Source organism: Orycteropus afer, unplaced genomic scaffold (genome assembly GCF_000298275.1).
Source record: "Orycteropus afer afer isolate SDZICR_OR568_19922 unplaced genomic scaffold, OryAfe1.0 scaffold00267, whole genome shotgun sequence".
NCBI lineage: Eukaryota > Metazoa > Chordata > Mammalia > Tubulidentata > Orycteropodidae > Orycteropus > Orycteropus afer.
The window spans coordinates 4,655,324-4,682,396 of NW_006921854.1; the positions used below are offsets into that span (position 1 = coordinate 4,655,324).

Below are 27,073 nucleotides of genomic sequence, written 5' to 3' on the forward strand. Positions count from 1 at the left end.
CCCTCCTCACTGACCCCTTTAAGAAATCCTTGCGGTGGCTGATGCAATCCAAAGGACCTGCCTGGTTCACTGGATAACTCTCAGCACTAGTGTTTTGTTTTTTATTTTTTTAATTGTGGCAAATACATATGTAACAAAACATTTGCCAGTTCAACAGATTTTTATGTATAATTCAGTGACATTGATTATGTTCATAATTTTGTGCAACCGTCATTATGGCCTTTTTCTGAACCATTCCTCCACTAGTAACAGAAATGCAGCGTCCCCAAGGACTGTCTTAGCACTAGTTTGTAAAGTTAGTTCTCTTTCCTGCTCTCCCCCAGTCACGTGCCCTCCCCCACCCCCAGCATCACCCACTTCTCTGCGCATCTGCTGCCTCCTATTTCTAGAAGTTTCCTTGATCTGTGCCATCAGCCTGGGGGACGCTGGGGATTCCAGGAGGGCAGGGATGCTTGCTGCCGCTTCATCCTTGGTCCCTGCCTGAGATCTCATGAGTCATGGCCAAGTGCATGGACAGCCTGGCTCCAACTCCAGTCCTCTTTTGCTGTCTGTATGTTCTTGAGCTAGTTAGGCAAACTCTCTGAGCTCCCATTTCCAAATCTGTCACATGGGGGAGGCTGTGGACACTCAGTGGCAGGAGTTGATACTTGTGCGGTGTCGCAGTGTTTTGTGTAGGGCACTGCAAGCCTCAGAGCGCCATTACAGTTATTGCGGTTGTTACCAGCAGAGCACTCAGTGCATATGTCCCAGCTGTGTTTGTGATTGCAAAGTCCCTGGTATTCAGAAAGCATTCTGTGCGCCTCGTTGTTGGGCAGAAGTGTCCAGCCCATTCGTTGGGATTTGTTTGAGAGCAGCACAGGTGGACCTGGGGGTGTGGTGAGTCCCAGGCTGGCAGGTGTGGGCTTCTGCGTGATCTCAGGTGAGCTGCGATCTGTACAACGTGGCACGGGGTCCCGGCAGCCTGAGTGATCTCTTCCTGACCTAACATCTCTTAAAATGTGACCTCACGGAGCCCGAGCATGGCAAGGTGGAGGACCCTCATTCACTGCTTGTTGGGGGATGGCGTCTCCGTGCCCAGGCTTTAGTGGAGCAGGCGCGGGTGACCCAGTAAGCCAGGTAAGCACAGGCTTATTTGTGCTTACTTACTAAGATTGCAATTGTAGACTAGATTAGTAAGTACACACACGCAAGCCCATGCTCACCTGGTTTACTGGGTCTTCCGTCCCTGTCAGGGAACATGAACTGGAAAAGCAGCTTTGATTCTGTAGAAATGTGCTGTGGGGCTGGGAGACAGACAGATGCCAGCCACACCTAGTGGCAGAATCTTGCAGACTAGTAAGTAAGCACAAGTAAGCCCATGCTTACCTTGCTTGTTGGGTCCCCTGACAGTGGGTGGAAGGCTTCGAGTGGGGGGCCAGCCTCTGTCTGTACTTAGGCCCTGCTGGTGGCTTTGGGGAGCAGGGCTGCTTGTCACGGAGGAGCACCTGGCGTGACGTCCCTGTCTGCTGTACCTGTTGGGGGGAGGGGACTTGACAGACTCATGACGATGCCTCTCCACTGTGGAGGCAGCTGGTGGAGGGCGCGCCTCAAAGAACACAGCGCAGTGATGGGAAGCTGGGTGGCAGGATGGGGGCAGTCTGGTTGTCATGTCAACAGATTGGCCCAAAATAGCGAGGGGCAGGTCCCCATATGGTGCCTCTTGTGACCACATCATCCTTCCTACACGGCAGAGCTGAGGCTGGACCAAGCTTTTATAGGAATAAAAGTGGTGGGGTGAGGCCAGACGGGGCAGGCACAGCCCCAGGGGGTTGCTGTATAAATATGAAGCCAGAGACAGGAACTCTTAAGCAGTGCCCATCCCTCACCCCAGGCTGGGCCACGAGGCTTTTCCTTGCCCCATTGGGCTCATCCCCCAAACATTCCCTGAGCTCCTAGTTATACGTGCCAGGTGCAGTGGGGTCCAGAGGACAGTGAACATCATAGCTGACAGTTAGCAAGCTTTCACTAGGTGCCAGGTAGTCCTCCTAGTGTGTTGAATGAATTCACTCATGAGCCCTGGCAACTGTATGAGGTGGACACTTATTATCCACGTCTATAGGGGACAAAGGGAGCTCTGGTAGCATAGTGGCTAAGGCACTTGACTGCTAACCAGAAGGCTGGCGGTTCAAACCTACCAGCCACTCCCCGGAAGGAAGATGGGGCAATCGACTTCCGTAGTGATACTGCCTCGGAAACCCAAGGAGGGGTCGCTATGAGTCGGGTCTGACTTGATGGCACATAACAACAACAACAACAACATAGGGGACGAAAGGAGCCCTGGTGGTGGGATGGTAAAGCACTCACCTGCTAACTGAACGGTTGGCAGTTTGAACCCAGCCAATATAACACAGAAGAAAGACCCGGAGGTCTGCTGCTGCATAGGTTACGGCCTAGAAAACTCTGTGGGCAGTTCTGCTCAGTTACATGGGCTCATTATGAGTGGACGCTGCCTTGACATCACCTAACAGCGACATGGGGGAGGAACCCACTCATGTGCCCAGCTGCCAGGTAAAATATGGGAGGTTGGAGCCCAGCCAGGGGCCTCCTGGGACAAAGCCCTGGCATCTGCTTCCAGAAGATCAGCCGTTGTGAATGCCGTGCAGCAAAGTTGTACTCTGACATCATGGGGCCACCGTGAGTCGGAACGGATGTGCCACGAGCTGGTTTGGTTTGGATAAGGAGGACATGGAGGCACAAAGAGGCTAAAAGAACCTGCCCAAGGTCCTTCAGCCTGTAGGAGGGGGTTTGAACCCAGGCTTCCAGGTCCAGAGTGAGTCCTGGGCCACAATGCTCCAGAGACAAAGGATACAGCCCCACCCCTGGGGAGCTCACCCCAGCAGGTAACCGACTGGTCCGTTCCAGTGTGGGGAGTTAGCAGACGGTGCCGGTCAGCCCAGTGAAAGGATGTCTCACTCAGCGCAGGATCCTGGAAGAGCCCTGTAAAGAGGCTGGGGACTGCGGTTGCCATGGCAGAGGCCCTGTGTGGTGTGAGGAGTCTGGGGACCTACCTGTTGCTGATTGAGTGGCACGTGGGGTCTGCCGGAGTCAGGAGCCCCACTGGTCCCAGTTTGCTCGCCCGGTGCTGTGTGTCCTGGACAACCCCTCCTCTTCTCTCAGCTCCAGGTTCCCCAGGAATGAAGAGGCCGGAGAGGAGCTGGGCATGGTGGCCTCCAGCCTCTTACTGCTCAGAAGTCTGCCCTCCAGACGTGAAGCCCTTGTGGTGCTGGTCTGCATTCGTTATTTAGTTCCATTTGAGTTCTCTTCAGTTTCTCTATAAAGTGTCGTTTGAAAGACGCCTTCCTGGCCCGTCAGGGAACGTGCACAAGGTCTCTCTCCACAGCCAGGCTCAGGAAGTCAGGAGATAAATTTCCCCCCATTTCACAGATCAGGAAGCTGAGGCCCAGGGGGGCCACGAGGCCTGGCCCGGGGAAGGTATCTCACCTTCCTGCTTGGTTTTTTAAATTGTAAGAAAAACTGTTTTTTTTTTTTTTTTAAATTCAGAGCTCAGAGAGGATCTGTTAAACTTAACCAGAAAACAAAGTAATAATTTCACAGCCAGTTGGTGCTCCAGGAAAAAAATGATCCTATTTTCTTCTACATGAAAATGAGTGACCCTGGCAAAGTCCTCCCACCCTATTGTTGGGTTTATGAGGGTGCTGTTTTCTTTGTCCTCAGACATGGGCAAAGGGCCCGGGGAGCTGTGACGGGAGGTATTGAGCTGAGGCATGGGAAGGGGTGCTGGGGGGGACCCTGACGACCCTGCTCACCCTGTGTTGGGGCAAAGATTCCCTGTGGTTGGAACCTGGGATTGGTCTGAGGGGGATGGTTCTGGCAGGACCTGTTCTAGAGGCACCAAACTACCACACGTAGCAAAGTTCCTGGAATCCTTGGAGCTCGGGGGGCCCAGCGGCTGTCCTGAGATGGGGGTCGTGAGGCCCCAGGTCATGCAGTGAACAGTGCAGAAGGGGAGCCTGGTCTTCTGGTGCCCAGGTGTACAGGGAGCACGCAGGCCCTTCAGCGGGCACGTGCCAGCCCCCCAGATCCACCAGGTGCACAGTCGTCTCTCCAGTCTGCCCTGGGAGGAAGGGAGGGTCGTTAGATCTACTCCTTAAGAGGCTCAGCAGTCACCAACTGGGAGTTGGCAGATGCAGGATGGGGGGCTGGGGTGGAGGTGCTGCTTCAGAGCTCAAAGACCCCTTCCTCCCGTCAGCGACTCACTCACCTGAGTTCACGGGCCCCTGTGCTGCTCTGCTCCTGGTAGGCCACCCAGCCTGGGAGAGGGCCATCTGAGGGTAGCAGTCCCCCTAGACTCTGAGGTTTTGAGCGGCTGTTTCATTGCGGGGTATGGATGCTTCCAGAGTAGATGGGGCTTCCCCAGGCGTCGCTGTTCTGAGCTGCGTCGCCCTTCAGTAGACTGTTACTGAACTGGTGGTTGAATGATAATCATTACTGTTACTCGTTCCCCCGATGCCGCTGGAGGCTGCCCTCACGTGCGTCCCCTCACCCTCCCCGACCTGCACAACCTCATGCCATATGCCTCGTATGTCGGGCTCTCTCCTGAGCACCAGTTGGTAGTGGAGACTGAATTGAGGGCACCTGCTTCAACCACAACGAGCCCTGGTGGTACCATGGCTAAGCTCTTGGCTCCTAATGGAAAAGAACCCACCCAGTGGCTCTGTGGGAGTAAGACCTGGTGATCTGCCCCGTACAGATTATAGCCCAGAAAACCCTGTGGACCAGCTCCCCTTTGTCCCATGGGGTCGTTATGGGGCAGAACCAACATGGCGGCAGCCAACAGGAAGGCCTGTTGACAACAGATCAACCCCCACACACAGCTGTCCCCCGCTTCCCTGTATTTGTCCTATGACCACTCCTCAGCAAAGGCTATACGTTTTACTAATCACTCTGCAAGCTAATGTTGACCATCATTTTACTTAACCTACATGTGTATTCTCACTCCCTCCACTGGAATGGAAGCTCGCAGGGGCGGGGATATTGTTCATGGCTTTGTCCCTGACACCTAGTAGGTGCTCAGTAAATTCTCGGAGGATGAGTGAATGGATGGATGGATGGATACTGTTCTCACTGCCAGGCCACCTTCTTCCACCTCCTCCGTCTGCCTGAGTTGTTCTTATACATCGAGACTCAATATAGTGCCTCCTACAGGAAGCCTCCCCTGCCTCCTGGTGCAGGTTAGGAGGCCTCCTCTGTGGGACTGCACCCTCTCTGCTGCCCCTTGTATGGCATGCTTTGCCATCCCGTGGGATTTTGTGTTGCCTGTTAGCTCGTTGAGGATGGGGCTGACCTGTTTCCTCCTGTTACCTTGGCACCTGGCACAGAGCTCAGCTCCCAGGAGATGAGATGTCTGACACAGGATTAGGCCTTCCTAACACATGTTTTCCTGAGAACAGAGGCGCTCTTTTGGGAGTGGGCTGCCCTCTGAGGGTCTGCCCTCCCCTGGCTTCCAAAGGCTGCTGCTGTTGGAGCTTTACCAGCCACCTGATCGGGGGGGTGGTGCTGAAAAGGGGCCTCTGGGAGTAGGTCACACTCCTGAATGTTCTCACCGGTCCCACACTGCTGCCTCAGGAAGGGCCACCTGCCCTCCTGCCCAGGTGGACTCCTCCTACTGAGGCCCCCACTGGCACTGGGTGGTATCTGCTTGCTCGTCTGTCTCCCCAGTGAGGCTTCAGGAGGAAACCTCTCTGTCCCCCTTTCTGGGCAGGGAGAAGCCCCATATTCTTCTGAGAGTCCAGGGGTAGCCCAGGGCACCATGTTCCGGGCAGGCAGTGCTGTGGTGGGCTTGGGGCACCCTTAGCAGGGTCTCAGGGGTAGGGGTCAGGCCAGAGTTGGGTCCTGGGGCTAGAGACCTGGGGAGGTACTTTAGGACGTTAGACTTGAAGAGCTGGAGCAGGGGAGCAGGGCACTGAGGTGGGGACCCAGTTACCAGAAGCTGGTTGCTGTTGAGCCACTCACGGGGACTGTGTGTGTGTCACAGTGGAACTGAGCTTCACGGTGTTTCCAGCAGCTGATGTTTGGGAACAGACTGGCACATCTTCCTCCGAGGCACCTCTGGGTGGGCATGTCTCCAGCCTTCGGTTAGTACCACCAGGGACTCCCAGGACCCCAAGCCCCTTAAAAACTCCAGGTGAAGTCAGCGCTACATCTGTGGGGCCAGGCAGTGGCAGCTGGAGGTGGGAGGTGGGGAAGCAGGCCCAGGGTGTTGGGGAAATGGCCTCAAAAAGGACTCGGAGAATAAACTCCTGCAGCAGATCCTGCTGTAGACGGTGGAGGGTTTGTTACAGGACAGAGGAATCGAAAGGTCCCTTGGGGAGAGCCCCTGGTCATAGTGATGTGTCACAGTGGCCCAGTCCTTATCCATCAGGCTGGGGGAGTGATCGCGTGTCCCCAGCTGGAGGATAAGAGAGGCATGTAATTAAGTCCAGTGGAGATGCTACTGATGGAGGGCGGGCTGGCGGAGTAATGAGTGTGGTTGCAATTACTGCTGGCCTCTGAGCAGGAGCTGGGTGAGTGTTCAACGCAGGCAGGGTCTGTGTCAGCTGCTGCCCTCGGGATGAGTGATGGGGACAGCTCTGGCCCGCGTCCTGGTGGGGACTGTCAGGAGTTTGGAGAAGTGGCTTCCAGGGAAAGTGGCTGGAGCAGGCAGCCTGCCGGCGCCTCCCCCGCCTCATGCCCAGGCCTGGACTCAGCAGTGTCCTCGGGGCCCTTCTGGCTTCTCCACCTCCCAGGGCCCAGGGGGGAAGCTAGGATGGCAGTCTCCCTCTGCCCACGGCCCTGCACCTGTCGTGGCTGCTACCAGCCCGGCCCACCCAGTCCCGTGACTGGTCCCCTTGTCTGGTCTCCCTTCCCTCCCGTAATGCCCTTCAAGCGACAGCCGGAGTTGTCCTCCCAGCCCTCAGCTCTGATGACGTCACGCTCAGGTTTCAGTACTTCTAAGGACTCTCGAGGGCCTCCAGAGCAGACAGAAATCCCTTATACGGGTAATAAACCCACTGCCGTGGAGTCAGTTCCGACTCAGAGCCCCTACAGGACAGAGTGGAACTGCCCCAGAGGGTTTCCAGGGCTGTCATCTTTACAGAAGCAAAGCCCAAACCAAACCCGCTGCCATGGAGTCAATTCTGACTCACAGCGCCCCTAGAGGACAGAGTGGAACTGCTCCAGAGGTTGCCAAGGCTGTCAGTCTTCCTGGAAGCAGACTGCCCCATCTTTCTCCCATAGAGTTGCTGGTGGGTTTGAACCACCAACCTCTCAATTAGCAGCCAAATGCCTTAAGCACTATGCCAGCAGGGCTCCTTTAGACTGGTGCTTGGGGCCCATCAAAGGCTGCTCCAACCTCCCTTTCCAGTCACATCCCTCATCTCTCCCAGTTAGTGCTTCAGCCAAATTAACCACTTAACTGTTCCCAAGACTTAGTCCACTTTTCTTGTCACCTCCCCTCATGGAATTTCAGATTTGGAGTCTATTCCGTCATGCCATGAAATAATCTGTTTTACAACATCCCCCTGTAGGTTTCTGCTTGAACCCCTCCAGTGATGGGGGACTCATTGCTTTACAAGGTACCCTGCCCCATCTCTGGACAGCTTTAACTGTACGGGAGGATGCTTCCTAAGTGTACAAGGAATGTGATGGCCTGAGTTTGATTCATTCCTTATTAGTTGTGTGACCCTGGGCTTGTTGATTGATCTCTCTGAACCTCTGTGTCTTTCTCTGGACAGTGAAGGGCATTAATGGACCATCTCATTGATTCAGTATGAAGTAAACGAGAGCTGGACATGTATAAATTGAACCCAAATCTGGCCTAGAATACAGACAGAAACACGGACTGTGAGGACAGAAAGGGGTCTGAGAGGTCAATGGTGGTGGTCATTAGTGGATGCTGTGGATTGAATTGTGCCCCCAAAATATGTCCCCCTGGCTGTGATTCCGTCTGGGCATAAGGTTTTCTTTGCTGTGTTAATGCAGCCACAACAGTGTAGGGTGTGTCCTAAGCCTGACCACTTCCAAGGTCTGAAAAGAGCAAATTAGAATCACACGTGGGCACACACTAGGGAAGACAGACGCCATGGGAGGGCCACCAAGGACCATCCGTGGCTACTGACCAGGAAGGAATCACACAGCCAAGACCCTGACTGGACTTGTAGCCTCCACAACTGTAAGAAAATATATTTTTGTTCTAGTTAGGCCTGTGCACTAACTAGTTTGCTGACAGCCAGTTCTCCGATTCTGCTGAGCACATAGTAAGTCGTGCTTTGTGTCCCCCTTGTGCTTGGGTCAGTCCCGTTTAATAGCAGCTGGGCCCCCCTAGACTCCCCTTTTTCCTTTAGCAGCTGGCAGCTTTCATGAGGGTGAGCCTTCCATCAGCTGGGCCCGAGTCACTATGACTCACCCAGGCCTCCTCGCTGAGAGACAAGTAGGCTTTTCCACAGGTGATCCACTGGAATTTGGGGATTGTCTATTACCGCAGCATGGCCTGGTGTCTCTGACTGATAAATCTGTTAATGTAGCTTTCTCATTCTTTAAGGGAAGCCAGATGCAGAGGAGGCCGCAGATTGCAGAAGTGGCAGGGCCAGGGCCCATGGCCAGGCCCACATCCGCTGCCTGGCATGGCTGGGTGTACTCTCTGGTCTCTTTCCTCATTGGTCCTCCCCATCACTTACGTGTCATTAGGGTGTGTCCTGAAGATGACCCATTGGAATGAGCTCCATTGATGATGTCCTGAGCTGTCGAACCCACGCCTCAGAGCCTCTCAGTTAAAGCGCCCTTGAGAGACAAGTTCCACTGTGGACACATGTCCTTCCCAAGGGTGTGGTCCAGTGCCCCCTAGAACCATACACTGGCACCTCACACCTGGGCCATTGTGCCACCTCACCACTGGCCTCCTTCTTTCCTGTTGGAAAACTTCCAGAGGCACCTGTCCAAACAGCTTCCCCGACTCTGTGTGAGGGGAAGAGAGCACCCACCTGGTGTTTAGGGTTCCTGGATGCCTCAAGCAGCCTGGCCCACGTCCCTCGCCCACTCTGTGCTCCTGCCACTACAGTGGACACTCCATGTCTCCCATCTGCTCTGCCCTTCCCCACCGTCGACCCTGCCTGTGCTGCAGTCTCACCTGGTGAGCCCTCCTACCGCCTGGCTCTGAGCCTCATTTCCCAGGCTCAGCTGGAATGCCTCCTTTGCCAAGAAGTCTCTGCAGAGTACCCCAGCTTCTCTTCCTTTTTGCCCGACCAGAGTCTCATCCTTAGTCCCACTTTTGTCCTCCTTTGTGTTAAGACTTTTTAAAAAATTATGGTAAAATACACATAACATAAAAGCCACCATTTAAAGCAGACAGTTCAGTGGTTAGTATATTCACATTGTCATACAACCATCAGCTCTGTCCAGTTCCAGAACCTTTCATCACCCTGAAAGGAAACCCTGGCCCCATGAAGCAATCACTTCCCCATTCCCTGCTCTCGGGGAATGCTCCCAGCCCCTACTAGCCCCCTGTGGTCTTTCCTGTTGTGGATATTTCTGGAAATGGAATCAGACAATACGTGCTCTTTTGTGTCTGGCTTCTTTCAGGTAGCATAATGTTTCCAAGGTTTATCGATTTTGTAGCATGAGTCAGTAATTCATTCCTTGTTGATGGCTGAGTAATAGTCCCCTGTATGGATATACCACATTCTGTTTACTTGTTCATCAACTGATGAACGTTGGGTTCTGTGTTACAGCTTTTTGTCGGAATCTTCTCTCCACCACTGGACTGAGTGTTCTTTGATGGCTGAGACCATGTGTAACCTTTTCTGTGTCCCCAGCACCTGCCACAGGCTCTGATCTTCATCATTATTTTGGAATGAACAAATGTTCCATTGCTCCTGACCCAGCCCTTCATGACACATGTATCAGATTTTATTAGACTATTTCTGGATCTTTCACCCCCTCTAGACTGAGTGTCCTGAGGGCAGGGACCATGTCTTACCCATCCCATAGCCCCTGAGCCTCACCCAGACCCTCTGTTGTTGCCCAGCACAGGGTGAACGAGCACACCACTCTGGAAAGCAGATGTGGAGTGGGGAGGAGTGGAGATGGCTCGGCTGTGGCACAGAGCCACGCATGGTTCCTGTTTAGCAGGTGACCCGGAGCCCCCGTCCCCCGAGGAGGTGCTGGCATGTTGTGATATTTACATAAACCTGCAGAAAAGAGCACCCCCGTCCCGACAGGCTGCCTGCATCCTCTTTGCATCTGTGACCCTGACTTTTGAAAATGTCACACCTGCACACGTGGGGAGACCTATTGACAGCTAATTAGGGAACGCAGTCTGTATCTCCCAGTCTCTGAAAAAAAATTTTGTAAATTGGATAATTGCTTTCCCAGTGCAGAGCAGAGCCATGTGCTGTGGCTCCAGCATCCCCAGATGACACCGTCTGCGGCATCCAGGAATTCAGAGTGACAGCGTCAGGGAGAACACAGAATGCCAGTGTCCCCAGCTTCATGATGGACATTCTGGCTCTTGGGAGACTTTTAGAAGCAGATGGTCTATCCGTCACTCTGGGGAAAGGGTGTGAGAAACTCAAGACGGCTGTACTTATTAAGCTCTTTGGGGCGGCACTATAGCTATGACTACTTTTATTTCAGGCTGGATCTACCACCAGGTATGGGATCCACTATGCCACAGTCATTTAGTCCAGCCACCATGGATTAAGTTGGGGCCAGGTCCTTGGCTAGGCCCCGGGGGCAGAGGGGGAGTAAGATAGCCCATTATAGCAAACTTTAGGTCTATCAGGTTACGTCTCTTAAATTTTGGGGTGATGCCAGTATTCTGAAGGACAGGAGAGAAGATGTAAAAATGTCAGATAGACTTTCTTTCTGCCTTTTCCCATAATCTTTCCTGTCTTTCGTTAAATTCCTTTTGTTCTCCAGTAGTTGCCTAAGTGTGTTGGTTCCTTATTTTGCAAAATTCTTATAGCAGATGGCCAAGGATGTTTTTTAGTGGCACAGGCTACTTTCAGTAGTAGCCACAAAACAACAAAAACCCACTTGCCCTTGAGTCGATTCTGACCCCATGTGTTCTGGGTGGAGCTGTACCCTGTGAGATCTTTGGTGGCCAGGACTTTCTGGAGGAGATTGCCAGGACTTCCTTCCAAACCACCTCTGCTGCTTTGATTTGATTTTTGTTTGGTGGCTGAACACATAACCATTTGTATTACCCAGGACTCCTTAATTGAAGTAACAAACACCCCTGAATTCCAGTGACTTACAATGTAAAGGACATTGTCAAGTGCAGGTCAGAGGGATGTGTTGCTTGGATCCTCTGGGAAACAGTTGTTAGAGGTGCCAGCGATGGGCTGGGAGGAATGCCTATGAAAGAACAAGGGGAGAGGAAGCAGAGAAAAACAAGGAAACTTCCGACTGGGGTGCAGGTCTGACACTGTGAAAGGAGAGGGGGGATGGCAGGGGATCGGGCAGGAAGAGCCTCGGGTGGTGGCGCAGCTCTGAGGAAGTCTCAGCCAGCCTCAGGGAATTTCAGAGATTGTCCAGTGGGGTGTCTTGTGGCCACAATTGGCGAGCCCTCATCTGCCACCCTGCTCAGTCCATGCATGAGGTTGCCTGGGAAGAACGTGGCTCATCTCACAGGGGTCAAGGCAGATCTGGAGGGTGTCTGAGCCCAGAGGTTGTCAGCAAGTGGCCTGTTGCAGAGGGAGTCATGTCCTCCCAAAAGGGATGCTGACATCTTGACCTCGAGCGCCTGTGAACGTGACCTTGTTTGGAAATAGGGTCTTTGAAAGTGTTATCAGTTAACATGAGTCATGCTGGAGGAGGGGGTCCTAATGCAGCCTGAGTGCTGTCTTTATACAGCAGGAGAGGAGACACAGAGACAGACAGAGGGAAGTGGCCAGGTGTTCACCTGTGCTTCAGCTGTAAGCCAGGAGGGACTGGGGCTCTCAGAAGCTGGGAGAGACAAGAAGGGATCTTCCCTAGAGACTGTGGAGAGAGCGGGGCCCTGCTCACACACTGAATGGGGCTTCTAGCTCCTGAACTGTGAGGCTGTGCATTCTGTTGTTTAAAGCTACCCACTCTGTGGCACTCTGTTATGGACGCCCTAGGAAACGAAAACGCTGGCCGCCTTGAAGTGGTGAGGCACTCCAGAGGGGCTTGGGGCTCCATCCTCTTCCAGTCCTTGGAGTGTTCCCCACTCGGACTGTGGGTGGGAAAGAAAGCCCAGAGCACCTGTGGAATGCTTTCATGGGCCGACGCTGGCCATGGTGTGCGTCACTTTTGCTCACAGTCCATTGCCTGGCACTTCCTGGCTACACTTAATCCGCAGGGGAGGCTGGGGAGTGCAGTCTGGTCACGTGCCCAGGAAAAAGAGGACATGGGTATTATGCAGCCTAAGCCCCTGAATCCCATTTCTGCCCCTTAGTCACTGTGTAAAACTGGGCAAATTCCTCACCTCTCTGAGCTTCAGTTTCACCATCCATTAAGTGTGGACAATAGGCAGCCAATAGCTGCTGTCAAGTCAGCATTGACTCAGGGTGACCTTACGGACAACAGCACCAAATGTTGCCCGTCCTGCTTCATCCTCATGATTGCTGGCGAGTTTGAGTCCATCGCTGCATCACTGTGCGGTCCATCGAGGGTGAGGCCAGGAGGAAAAGGGAGAAGACACATCAGCCCAACGCTGATCATTAGAAGGTGGAGGTCAAACATACCTCCAGTCTCCAATCTTTTTACCAATTCTGATGCCAGCCGTCTATCCGATGACACTCTCTACTTCTCTGCTGGGTCAATAATTTGTTGCAGTGGCCACACAGAACCCACAGAGGGTACTCAGGATTGTGGAGTTTATTAGGGAGGTGACAGGTTATGACTCGGGGTCAGGATCAGGGAGCATATAGACAGTCTCCTTTCTTCGGTGCAGGACAGCTCTCTCACTTCCTCCAGGTCATGCAAGGCTTCTCTCGGCCCCTGAGGACAGCTCCTCTCAGTCCTCTGAGGACAGCTCCTTTCCTGGTTCTCAGCCCTCGGGCCTTGGCCTGGCCTCTTGGCCTCTGCAATGCTAGGGTAGGTGTTAGAAAGTTCTTTACACCTGCCGATTAAGTGCTGGGTATGCCACTCCACCAGCAAAGCCTCCTGCCCGAGGTGCTCAGCTCTCTGCCTCCGTGGGTCAGCACACCCGCTGTAACTGTCTCGCTTCCTGGGCTGGGAAGCCCACTGCACCGTCTCGCGCTGGTCTCCTGGTTCTTCTGCTGCCTTTTTGCTGCTGCTGCTTCTCACCATCTCTGGTGTTACAGTGCTCTCTGTGTCTCCTGGGTCTAGGAGCTTCTCAGTGCAGGGGCCCTGGGACCAAAGGATGCTGCACTCCTGGCTTCTCTTGGTGGTAGTGAGGTCCCTTCTTCCTGCCTCTGGAATGGCTCGTTGTAAGCCTAGAAAGATGCAAAACTGACCATTCCCCTCTTTAGGGTTCTAGCTACTTTATTTGCATGGTCCCACCCACACAAGGGTTCCATACACTTTATTTGCATTATTAGCAAGCTGTCCCATTCCCTTGGTGTCCAAGCCCCAAGGGTATCCAAGCACCTTATTTGTGTAGTCCCACCGAATCATGGAGTAAATTCACTGCATGGCAGAGGGTCTCCCTGGCTCTCAACTTCACCCAACGTGATACCCTTCTCCAGTGACTGATCCCTCCTCATGACATGTCCGACACAAGCCGGTTACACAGTGTTCTGTTGGGATCTGTAGGTTTCCATTGGCTCACTTTTAAAAGGAGCTCTCCTGGTGCAGTGGTTAGGTGATCAGCTGTCAACCAGAAGGTTGGCAATTCAAACCCATCAGCCACTCCATTGAAGGAAGATGTGGCATTCTGCTTCTGTAACGAGTATAGCCTGCAAAACCCTATGGGGTAGTTCTACCTTGTCCTATAGTGGTACTGTGAGAACCTGTTTCATAGACTTGTTGGGAGGATTAAGTGAATCAATATACAGAAAGCAATTAGAATAGTACCTGACACAAATGAATGCTTGATAAAGGTTTGCTGGTATTACTCCTTATTTCCAAATATAACACATCAGTCAACGTTTTTTGAGTACCTGCTCTGATCAACAGAACAACAGAACAAGGGGCACTGTGTGGTTTAAAATCAGGAAAGGAGTGAGTCGGGGCTGTATCCTTTCACCACACTTATGCAATATGTATGCTGGGCAAATAATCTGGGATGCTGGACTCTAGGAAGAAGAGCGTGGCATCAGGATTGGAGTAAGACTCTAGCAACCTGTGATATGCTGATGACACAATTTTGCTTGCTGAAAGTAAGGATGACTTGAGGCACTTACTGATGAATATTAAAGACTACAGTCTGCAGTATGGATTACATCTCAATATAAAGAAAACAAAAATGCTCACAACTGGACCAATAAGCAGCATCGTGTAAATGGAGAAAAGATTGAAGTTGTCACAGACTTCATATTACTTGGTTCTACTGTCAACACCAATGGGAGAAGCAGTCAAGACATCAGACAGTGTATAGCATCGAGCAGATGTGCTGCAGAAGACCTCTTTCAAGTGCTGAGGAGCAAAGACGTCTCCTTGAGGACTAAGGTGCGCCTGACACAAGCCACGGTATTTTCAGTCATCTCACATGCATGTGAGAGTTGGATAATGAATTAGGAAGACCAAAGAAGAGTTGATACTTTTGAGTGTGGTGTTGGTGAAGAAAGCTCAAAGTACCATGGACTGCTAAAAGAACTAACAAATCTATCCGGGAAGAAGTACAGCCAGAATGCTCCTTGGAAGCAAGAATGGCCAGACTTTGTCTCACCTACTTTGGTCATGTTTAAGAAGGGACCAACCAGTCCCTGGAGAAGGATATCATGCTTGGTAAAGTGGAAGGTCAATGAAAAAGGGGAAGGCCCTCAACAAGATGGATTGACACAATGGCTACAACGATGGGCTCAGGTATAGCTACAACCGCGATGGCATAGGACCAGGCAGTGTTTTATCACTGTACATAGAGTCGCTATGAGTCAGAGCCAACTTGATGGCACCTAACAACAACAGGAGCTCGGATCAAGAAACTTTTGTAGATCATACAGATTGACTGTTTCTTGGATACCTGCTGGTACTTAGTAGGTACTCAGAAAATGTTTGGAGGGATTATTTGTGATGAAAAAACAATATAGTGTATGTTTAATTTATTTGGCCGTGGTGTTGAGTTGACTTTCATTTTAATATGATTTAGAAATCCTAAGTATAAGCTCCTGCTCTCAGACATAGAAAATCAAGCCCAGAAGAACAGGAAGAGGGAGACTTCACTGGTTGGGAAAGCATCCTGGGGGAAGGCTTGCACTGGACTTTTTAGCCTTATAAAGTCATGTGTTTATTAATTCTTATTCAATAAAACAGACGGGATACAACGAGCAGAGCAAGAACCACCACTCAAATGCTCAGCATCTTTAACGTTCAATTACTCTCATTCCAGACCTGTCTCTACACTGTATGTGTAGAGGTGAGCAGAAATAATGTCATGAAACGAGGTCATTATTGTATGTTATATGAAATTAATGTTTAATTTGTGGGAATGTAACAGAAGAAAATAAGGCAACGAAATATGCGAGGAACTGTTCGGCATTAAACAATTTTGCTTTCACTACAGAAAATATTTGTTTCTAAATTTTCTCTCTTGGGTAATAAAAGATTATCAGAAGCAGTGAGGTTACAGCCTTGGCTTTTAAACTCCAGTTTTCCATTTGAGATGGTATCGATTAAAGCCATGCTATGGAAGAGGAGGAAATTAGCAATCTTAGAATTCCTTTTCCCTCCACCTTCCGAATTTTATGTAACATTATTATCTTCACGGTCTCCATTGTTTGATGTTAAATGGATCCTGCTTGTACACTCGCTCCTTTTTATCACAAGGCCTCCATTCCTGAGATCTGCATTTTGATTCATTTTTTGCTTGACCAGATTTGATCATCAAGTAAGTATTAGTGTTCTCAGAGAAAGTAGAACCAATGGGATGTATGCATTGGGGGAAAAAAAAAACAAACCCAAACCCACTGCCAGCTAGTCAATTCTGACTCATAGTGACCCCTTTGGCTCCCCAAAGTAGTAAGTCTTTATGGATGATTGTGTCATCTTCCTTCTGTGGAAGGGTAGGGTAGGTGTTAGAAAGTTCTTTACACCTGCCGATTGTGGAGTGGCTCCTGGGTTTGAACTGCCAGCCTTCTGGTCAGCGGTCAGATGTTGCCTTCGGCACTGTGCCACCAGAGCCCCATAGACATAGAGACAGAGATATACGACACGTTATATACGGACAGCCTTCACTTCTCCTGCTTTGGTCATGTTGTCAGAAGGCACCAGTCCTTGGAGGAGGAACCATGTTTGGTAAAGAGTGACTCATTGAAAAGGAGGAAGGCCGTCCATGAGCTGGACTGACACAGTGGCTATGCCGTTGGGCTCAGGCGTGGCAGCAGCTGTGAGGGCGGTTCGGGACTGGGCAGTCTTTCGTTCCATTGTACACGGGGTTGCTGTGAGTCAGAGCTGACTCAGCAGGACCTAACAACATGAAAAAAACAAAAACCTGCCATCGAGTCATTTCTGACTCATAGCAACCCCCATTGGTTTTTCTGAGGCTATAGATCTTTACAGAAATAGATTGCCCAGTCTTCCTTCCACGGAGCAGCTGGCAGGTTTGAACTGCTGACCTTCCGGTTAGCAGTCAAGGAGCTTATCCACTCTGCCACCAGAACTCCTGACAACATATTACAAACATAATGGCAACTCCATGTGTTACAGAGTACAACTTCTCCAGAGGATTTTCTTGGCTGTAATCTTAATAGAAGAAGTTCATGGTGCTGCAGGGGGGCGGGGTTCACACCACCAACCTTCAGGTTTGCAGTCAAGTGCAAAGTGTTTGTACCACCCAAGCATCCTCTCTCCCTACCCTGGTGGCACAGTGGTTAAGTGCTTGGCTGTAAACCAGAAGGTCGGCAGTTTGAACTCACTGGCCACCAGCTTCCTCCCTGCAGAAGAAAGATGTGGTGGTCTGCTCGTGCAGGTGACAGCTCTGGAAACCCTGTAGGGCAGTTCTGCTTTGTCGTGGAGGGTTGCTGTGAGTTGGAGTCAACTCAATGGCAAAAGACTTGGCACATGCATGCACACATGCATGCATGCATACGCACATGCACGCACATACACACACACACACACCCCTCTATCTAAGAGATGGATTCATTTAAATGAATTGACTTGTGAAATACTGTGAGGGCTGGCAAGTCAGGTGACAGGCTGGATGGAAGGGCTGGCAGTCTCGTGCTTGAAATTGGTAGACCAGGCAGTAGGATGGCAGGTGTCAGTGTTTTTGAGGCAGAATTCTTTATCCTCTTAAAAATCTCTGTTTTGGCTCTTAAGGTCCTCAACTGATTGAATGAGGTCCACCCATGTTATCAAGGGGAATCTCCTTGACTTAGAGTCAACAGATTGTAAATGTTTAATCACATCAATGAAAGACCATAACACTTAAATTAGTGTTTGACCAAACAATTGGGTGTCATAGTGTAGCCAAATCGACATATAAAATCAACCATCACAAGTAGGTTTTTTTCTGTTTTCCCCAAGAATGCCTCACAGGTGTTTTGCTACTAAGATCATGTGTGCTGGTTTAGTAGTGTTACTGAGAGTGAGCTCTGTGCAATGTAGTTGCCTGGGAGAGAGACTGTGTTCTGAGGCTGCCTTACCAGAAGTCTATACTCATCTGATAAATGGGGAAGAGATAGAAGTTTCCAGGGATTTCATTTTACTTGGATCCACAATCTACACCCATGGAAGCAGCAGTCAAGAAACCAGATGACGTATTGCACTGGGCAAATCTGCTGCAAAAGACCAACTTAAAGTGCTGAACAAAGATGTTGCTTTGAAGATGTAAGGTATGCCGTGGTCTTTTCAGTAGCCTCATATGCACATGAAATCTGGTCAGTGAAGAAGGAAGACAGCAGAAGAGTTGATACATCTGAATTGTGGCTTCGACAAAGAGTACTGGAAATACCGTGGGCTGCGAGAAGAACAAAACAAATCTGGCCTGGAAGAGGTACAGCCAGGTGCTCCTTAGAAGCCAGAATGGTCAAATCCAATTGCTGCCTGTTTTGTGAATAAAGTTTTATTGGAACACAGCTAAGCTTATTCATTTACGTACCGTCTATGGCTGCTTTCACGCTGCAGCAGCAGAGGTGAGCGCTTGTGACAGAGACTGGATGGCATGCAAAGCTTAGAACATTAACTCTTCGCCCTTTTTTGAAAGGAGTTTGCTGATGCCTGCTATAGAGTGAGAACTTGGAGCAGGGCATGCAAAAGGAGGGAGGATTCTAAGACCAATGTAAGGAAGAACTTTCTGAGACACCGACCGAGCTGGCCAACAGGCCTTAGCTCCATGGTAAAGGAGGGAGAACCCTGTCACTGGGGGTTTTGCGAGCAGGTGCTGACTCCTTCTTGTGCGGGATGCTTAGAGAGGGCTTTGCAGGTCGGACACATTAGCTTTTAAATTCTACTCCATGCTAAAATTCTGTATGGAATAATTCCCAGATTTAAACAGGTTGTTATTAATGGACATTTCACATTTTCACTCTCAGCAACATTTCCTTGGAAATTTTTAAATCCAAAAAGTAGTTTAATTCTTTAAAAATGAGACTTAAATGAAAATAATTTTATTCTGTAGTCCCACTTTTTCATTTAAAAACTGATTTTTCATGGCTTTTGGGTCTGTTCCCATTTATAGGTGCTGAATTTTAAGACCATGTGTGTGCCAAGTATGATTTCTTGGTGACAAGTCTGTCCTTACAGTGAAGGAGAAGCCACTAGTAATGAAACAGTGGAACAGAGTTTGGAAGTAGGGACCATGAGCCATGAAGAAAGGCAGTGGGAAGAAGGGAGGGAAGGGAGCCACCAGGTACCGAGGGCCTTCTATGTGCCAAAGGCGCTCTGGTGGTGTAGTAGTTAACACATTGAGCTGCTTACCAAAAGGTCGGTGTTTCAAACCCACAAGCTGCTCCACAGGAGAAAGATGAGGCAGTCTGCTTCCATAAAGATTTACCTCATTGGACACCCTATGGATTGGTTCTGCTCTGTCCTGTAGGGTCATGGTGAGGCAGAAGGAGCTCAGTGGCAGTGGGTTTGGTTTGGTTTACTGTGGGCCAGGGGCAGCGGTGGTTCAAGGGTAGAAGACAGGCCTTCTGTGCAGGAGACCCGGGTTCGACTCGTGAGTAGGGCACTTCGTTCACAGCCCAGCCCCCACTGACAGCGGAGGCTTGCATAATGCTGTGATGCTGAACGGGCGTCAGTGGGGCGTCCAGCCTGGCTCACACCAGGGCGGAAGGCCTGGCAGTCTCCTTTGGAAACAAGAATCACCCAGTGAAAGCCCTGCTGACCACAGTGCTCCAATCCACAAGTCCACTGTGGGGATGACGCAGGACCAGGCAGGGTCTGTTCCATTGTGCATGGGCTCACTGTGGGCCGGGCTCAACCTGACAGCAGCTAACAGCTAGGTGCCAGAGCTGTGACAGGACTGCAGGTGGGAAGCCAGGCCAGTCATTAAGCTTCAAGCTGGTGCCCGAGGAGGTGAACCACGGAGGAACTACTCGGTCCAGTCTGCTGCTTTTTGAAAAAGTTCGGGCTGCAGCAGCCAATCAGAGCACCGCTGCAGGTGAGGGAGGGGCAGCCAATCAGAGCACCCCTGCAGGTGAGGGAGGGGCAGCCAATCAGAGCACCGCTGCAGGTGAGGGAGGGGCAGCCAATCAGAGCACCCCTGCAGGTGAGGGAGGGGCAGCCAATCAGAGCACCGCTGCAGGTGAGGGAGGGGCAGCCAATCAGAGCACCGCTGCAGGTGAGGGAGGGGCAGGCGGTCAGAGCACCAGTGCAGGTGAGGGAGCGGAGTTTGTAGAGTTGGGGAAAGAAACTGTAAAACCCATTGCTTTAATCCAGGATGTGGAGCCTCTGGTGGGCTCTGAGAGCAAGTCATGAGAAGCCAGATGACTGAAAGAGAGTTTGCCGTAAATAACTTCTCAGAAGGGCCCTGTGCCCAATGGCCAGCTCCCTGAAGCTGTCAGACAGATGCCCTAAGTGGGTTTAGAGAAGCTTCCAGCACCTCCCTGGCTTATGAAGGGGTGGGGCTCCCGCCCACCAGAGAAGCACATGCCCAACAGCCTTCAGCGGTGCTTCTCCTAGGGCAGAGGGCAGCGTTTAGGGAGGACTGGACATGAAGTAACCGGAAATCGGCTTTCACCTGAGTGAGAAGAAAGGCACTCTGAGGTTGCAGTGGTTAAAGCATTCAGGTGCTAACCAAAACGTCAGCTGTGCAAACCCACCAGGTGCTCTGCGGGAGAGAGACGAGGCAGTCTGCTTCTGTGAAGATTGATAGCCTTGGAAATCACATGAGGCAGTTCTACTCTGTCCCACAGGGTCACTATGCCATCAACTAGATGGCAGTGGGTTTGGTTTTCTGGTTTGAGTAGAAAGGACAAGTTTGTGAAATGGCCCCAGAAAATGTCTTCCAGGAATCCTTTGGGAAACTAAAACTTAAAAAATTCCCCAAAGATTAGGTAAATTGATTGTCAGGCAAACATCACGCATCAGAGAGTAGCCTATGGTGTAGGTATCCCAGTGACAGGCTCAATTGAGCCTGGCCTATGGGACACTCCCTTATCAGTCTTTCCTGAGGCCAAAGACAGAAGTCATACACTGGCAGAGACGTCAGGGGCACCTCCAACGGGGATTTCAAATGTTGTTGTTGTTGTTTGCTTTCAGCAGTGAGATCCTCTTTTCAAATAAAGTCACATGTGGAACACTGCTGCTGTATGTTGTTGTTGTTGTTGTTGTTGTTGTTATGTGCCATGGAGTCGGACCCGACTCATAGCAACCCCTCTATGTAAAGGAGCCCCTAAACCCACTGCCATCAAGTCACTTCCGACTCATAGCGACCCATGGGGTTTCCAGGCTGTAAATCTTTATGGAAGTAGATTGCTGGTGGATTTGAACCACCAACCTTCTGGTTAGCAGCCAAATGCCTTAACCACGTACCACCAGAGCTCCTTATAGGAGCCCCTGGGTGGTGCAAATGGCAAACACGGTCAACTGCTGACCAGAAGGTTAGAAGTTCGAGTCCAGCAGAGGCACCTTGGAAGGAAGGCCTGTGATCTGCTTCTGGTAGGTCAGACCTCGGAAAAGTTCTGCTCCAGTGATTACAGAGTCGCTGTGAGTCGAAGTCAACTCCACAGCAACTTTTTTGTTTTCTTCTGATGTATAAAGCACACACAAGGGGTGCTCCTGGAAGAAGTGAGGGTGAGGCGCTCTGAGCCCCACTTGCTGCCCCAGCACCTCTCTGCCAGCCCCCAGGCCCCTGAGAGGCAAGCTTTCAACTTTGTCAGGAGGAAAGTCCGTTGACTTAGACACTATCATGTGAGGTGAGAAGATAGAGTGTTAGAAATGGAGGATGAGGGAGAATAGCATCTGAAATAAGGCAGATATTCCCATGGGATGTCTATCTCATTATTCGTACAAAGCTGCTGCCTTTAGGTGCTGTGATTGGCTGCTAAAGAGAAGGTGGGCAGCTCAAACCCACCAGCAGCTCCATGGGAGAAAAGCAAACACTCACTGCCATTGAGTCAATTCCCACTCATATCCACCGCCTTTGGGTTTCTGAGGCATAATTCTTTATGGAAGTAGATTGCCCAGGCTTCCTTCTGCAGAGTGGCAGCTGGGTTTGAACCACCAACCTACACCACCAGAGCTCCTTCCATGGGAGAAAGGCCTGGTAATTTGCTTCCATAAAGATGACAGCCGAGAGAGCCCCTTGGAGCAGCCCTGCTCTGTAACACGTGGGGTTGCCGTTCACCAGAACCAAGGTGATGGCAGCATGTTGAGTTTCTTGGTTTAGATGCCCATTTGCTTGTTTCTGCAGCTGCAAGCCAAGAGTACTCATCAGGAGGAGGCTGGCGTCTGCACATTGCCCTGGGAAAACGGTCCTTTCTAGAACCTTGCTAGCTGTAGACTGCCCTTTGCCTCAAGAGCAGAGTCCTCCAGGTTATTGAGAAAGTGATCATGGGAATCCAGACCCTCTCTCCTAATCCTGGGAGGACAGTGGGGAAGTCCCTTCCCTTCACTGGTCTGGAAAATAGAGGTGCAGGGCTATATTAGTGATGCTCAGATGTTCAGATTTCATACACCAGGAACGATGGGACAGGTGCACTAGAAAGTATGTATTTTTTTATTTTGTCGTTAAAAACAAAAATATACCATTGTTTTATGAAAGAAACATTTCCCCATGTGTGGGTGGTGATGTTAGCTGCCATTGAGTGGGCCCTGGCCCGTGGTGACCCCGTGTGCAATGAAGCGAGTTGCGCTCGGTCCTGCCCCGTCCCTGTGATGAGCTGTGCTTGCACCGCTGTGACCTGTAAGGCTTTCACTGACTATTGGAAGCTCATCACCAGACCTTTCTTCCTAGTCCATCTTAGTCTGGAAACCTGTTCAGCACGTAGAAATATACAAGCCTCCCTGACAGATGGGTGGTAGTGCAATGGCTGTGTGTGTATAAGATGCATCAGCTGCAAATAAACCCAGGTCTCCATGCAAACGATAAAGGACCCTGTCCGTAAATGATAGATAGTGCTTTCAGTGGAGTCCATTCACCTGTAAGGAAAACCTACTATATTGGTCCTACTGTTTTCATTTTACCCCAGTGTGTTTGTTTTCTTTTGCTGCTGTAAAAGATTACCACAATTCAGGGGCTTAAAACGACAGCCGTTTATTATCCCTCAGCCCTGTGGGTCAGAAGCCCTGGCACAGTGTGACTCAACTGGGTTCTCCGCTCAGGGCCTCACAAGGCTGAATCAAGGTGTCAGCTGGGCAGGACTGTTATCTGGAGGCTCTGGGCGAGATTCCAACTCCAAACCCATTCAAGAGGTTGGAAGAATTCAGCTTCTTGGGACTTGGGACTGAAGTCCCCCTGTCCTTGACACTTGACTGCCTTCATCCCGAAGCCAATGGAGGTCCATCCAGTTCTTCTGAAGCTTCAAATGTCTGACTTCCCCTTTTCCTGCAGCCAAAGCAAGGGCTCTGCTTTTAAGGGCTTTCTCAATTCCACAGGGCCCACCAGGAGAGTCCAGGATTGCTGCCCTATTTTAAACCTTCCATGACCAAATTATTTTCTACTTTGAATTTTTCATTGTGTTTGCAGTAATGGAAGGCATGCTAAAATCAAAGGGGAAAAAATTGAGGTATTATAGATCTTGATACAATTTGTGGGACACATTTGTCCCAAGTGGACTCTGGTGATAGGATTGGTGGTGTGAGGCCCATTGCTTCAGATTCATATAGTTATAAGGCCACTGCCAAGTAATAGCATGTACTACAAGTGGGATAGCAGCTTCCCAGGAAACTTGAGGCTGAAAATGGTGGAGGGTGATATATGTCCCATGGGTCATGAAAGGGTTAAGGTCAGCTGATCAGTAGCCTTAATTACATCTGCAGAGTCCCTTTTGCCATGTATCAACATATTCATGGGGCCCAAAATTCTGCCTATAACACCCAGCCTGCTGGAAGCTGTCAGAGGATACTTGGGGATGTTGGGATGGCAGATCTCTAAGGTTCTTCCAGCTCCAATACTGGCTGTCAGATTGTCTCAGTTTTTTGAATTGACATAGTCAAAAGTTCTGTGTTTGTAAGAAACCAGGACATCAGTATGAATACAGAAATGTGCTTACTAGGTTCATGAGAAAAGGTTGGTGAGCAAACAAATGCTAACAGGTTCATTGTTGCTAGTATTACTTTAATGCAACATTGTCTCTAAGTCTTGTGATACTGTGTTACCATTGTCATTAATGCAGCGTTAGGAAACAAGGTAACATCATGGCAGGACTGCATTAAGACAGGAAATGATTCAGTAAATCATGGTGGAAACAATTAAACATGAACTGCTCTGTGATATCCGCTGGTGCTCCACTGAGGGTAGGAAGTGTTGCTTTCCATCAAGGAGCAGGGATAATTAACAGTGGCCCAAGAAGCAATGAGAGGCTAACCTTCCCTCCCCTCCCCTCCCCTCCCCTCCCCTCCGTTCCATTTCCTTCCTTCCCTTCTCTTTCTTTCTTCCTCTCCCTCCCTCCCTCCCTCCTTCCCTCTCTCTCCTGTTCTTCCATGGCAAAAACATAAACTTGGCCAATTTCTGAAGAGGACCGGGCAGTGTTTCATTCTGTTGCACATAGGGTTGCCTTGAATCAGAATCAACTTGACAACACCTAACAACAATTTCCGGGAGCTCTGGTGGCGTAGTGCCGAAGGCACTTGACTGCTAACCAGAAGGCTGGCAGTTCAAATCCACCAGCCACTCCTCAGAAGGACGGTTGGGCAATCTACTTCCGTAGTGATACTGCCTCAGAAACCCATGGAGGGATCACTATGAGTCGGGTCCGACTCAAAGGCACGTAACAACAACAATTTCTAAATTAAATTTTAAATTCATTTCTTTCCCAAACATCCACAAGATACATCACGAACTCCTTAGCCTGGTGTTTCAAGCCCCCTTTGACCTTGGCCCAGACTGCCTTGTCCTCCTCCCTAGTAGGTGGCATGAGCTGGGAGGCGCCTGTCGCCCTGTCACTTTCCCAAGTCCTTGCCTTCATTCATGCTGCTCCTCCACCAGCAATTCCCACCTCAGATGCCCCTCCCCAGAGTCCTCCCTGGCTCTCCCTCTGGGGCTCTGCAGCCTGGGTCTGCCTCTCTCCAACAGCTCTGAGCACTGCCCAGCACATGGTAATGGCCATGTTCAAGTCCCATTATGTCTACAGGCAGTGAGTTACTGAGGCAGAAACTGGACCACCCTCATTTTTCTGTTCCTGTTGGCACCTGCCCACCTCGGGCTGCAGTCCAGAGGGGTTCCTGGGAAACAATGAGGAGAGAGCAACTAACTGGAACCAAGTCTGATCCCCATTATGGCCACTAGGAGGAGGGGTGGAAGAGAGAGAGGAAACAGAAAGGGGAGACTAACCGGGGAGAGAGACTGGAGTAGGGGGAAGGAAGCACACCAAGGGAGAGTTAGAAGGGGCTTCAGGCAGGCACTCTGCAGTCCTTGCTGAGGCGCTGGGCTCGGCTCTGCGGAGACGGAGACGCAGTGAAAAACAGACACAGAACCCGGCCCTCGTGGGGCTTGTACTCTAGTTGCGGTCAGGCAGTGTTCAGGCCAGCACAAACAGGCAAGGTGGTTTCAGAAACAACGTTAGGACGTTACAAAGCTGATGTATTGGAGAGTGGCAGGTGAGAACCATTTTGGATAGAAGGACTGTGAAGCCCGAGTGCTGAGAAGGAGTGAGTCACGGCAGGAGCAAAGGGCAAAGAAAACAGCAAGTGCCACTGTCCAGGGGCAGGAGGGGACTGCGGAACAGAGAGGAGGCTGTGAGGCTGTGAGGCTGCTCTTGGTGAGCGGGCAGAGGGGAGGCCACGGGGCCAGAGTGGTGGGCAGGGCAGGACCGGGTGGTAGCTCAAGTCGATCAAGATGAAGCCTGTTCGGAAAACGATCATTATCCCCTACTTGTAAATAACAGAAAGTAATGCAGCTGACCAGTCAGCCGAACACTGCGAATGCTTTCTAACGGACCTGCCTAAAAGCCATCCGACTCTGGGGACAGAATTTTGAGCAATGGATCAAGTCCCAGACACTTTACGGTTCTGTAAAGCTAATGAGATGTGATGGTTGTCAGTGATTTTCTTTTCTAGCCTTAAAGGTTATGGTTTCATTGCCCCTGTAGGACATCAACCACTCCAAATAATTTAGCAATCCTATCTTACTTTTTTATTCACTGTAAAAGTCTGTTTCTCAAATCCTCTTTTGAATCTCCTCTGCCCTGTGGCAGATCCCCTTTTAAAAACTAAACCCACTGCCATTGAGTCGATTCTGACTCATGGTGATCCCCATTGGGTTTCCAAGGTGGTAAATGTTTATGGAAGTAAATTACCTCATCTTCCTCTGGCAGAGTGGTTGGTGGGCTTGAACCACTGACCTTCTGGTTAGCAGCCAAATGCCTATGAACCCCACCACCTGAGCTCCTTCTGGAGCCCCTTAGTAGAGAGTTAATAAAGTTCTCACATATATATGCTCACTAACTATTGGTGCTATGTTTTTAACCTTTGGAGAACTGTACTCGGTAGAAGTTTACACACTGAGTGTATGGAAAGCAGGGAGTGAGGAGAACGAATTTCTGTTTTACAAAGGACTCTTAGACTGCTAGGTGCCGAATGGGTTTAGGTGGCCCAGTTAGGAGGCAGTGCCACTGTCCAGGGGAGAGCTGCCCAGGTGGCTTGAGTGAGAGAGGAGGAGAGGAGAGGCAGGAGTGAGCCCGGACTGACTCCTGACGTGTCGTGGGCATTTGTCCCATTTCTGTTTCCGTGCTGGGTGGTCGTGGTCTAACTCAGTTTCTTCTGCAAAATGTAAGCTCCTTGGCAGGGGCTTTGTCTGTCTTTTATGTTCCCAGCCCTGAGTCCAGAGGAGGGCTGGACAAGTGATTGCCAAATGAGTTTTCCCATCGGATTCGTCATCTTTTGAAATAGAAATGCCTCTGGAATGGGGAGACCCCAAGGGAAGGCATGTTGGGGGCTGTTTTTCAATGTGCTTTTGGGGGAAAATAAATAGGGGGGCTGGAAGTCATAGACTTGGTGGGCACATCAAGGAAGGATGGACTTTCTGGGTGGCACAATCGGTTAAACAAGCGATCAGCAACCAGAAGGTTGGTGGTTTGAACCCCCCAGATGTATCTTGGAAGGAAGGCCTGACATTGTGCATGTGCAAAGTCACAGCCTTGAAAACCCTATTGCAAGTTGTGCTTTTTACACGTGGCGTCACCGTGAGTCAGAACTGACTCCATGGCAACTGGTTTGGGGTTTTTAATGTTTTGTTTAGTTTTGTTTTTAGGGGAAGGAGGATGGGTCCCATTGCGCTGAATTCACAGCTCAGGCCCCACCCACCACGGGAGAAGGAGACCCAGAAGGTCTCCCGTGAGGAAAGCTC

General features: G+C 50.6%; 1 protein-coding gene across 1 annotated transcript in view; it reads left to right on the top strand.

Moving 5' to 3' along the window:
- The window catches only part of LOC103205072 (gamma-aminobutyric acid type B receptor subunit 2), a 272,285-nt gene that overhangs the window by 114,384 nt on the left and 130,828 nt on the right, over nucleotides 1-27,073 (top strand). The gene's annotated exons all lie outside the window — the stretch shown is intronic.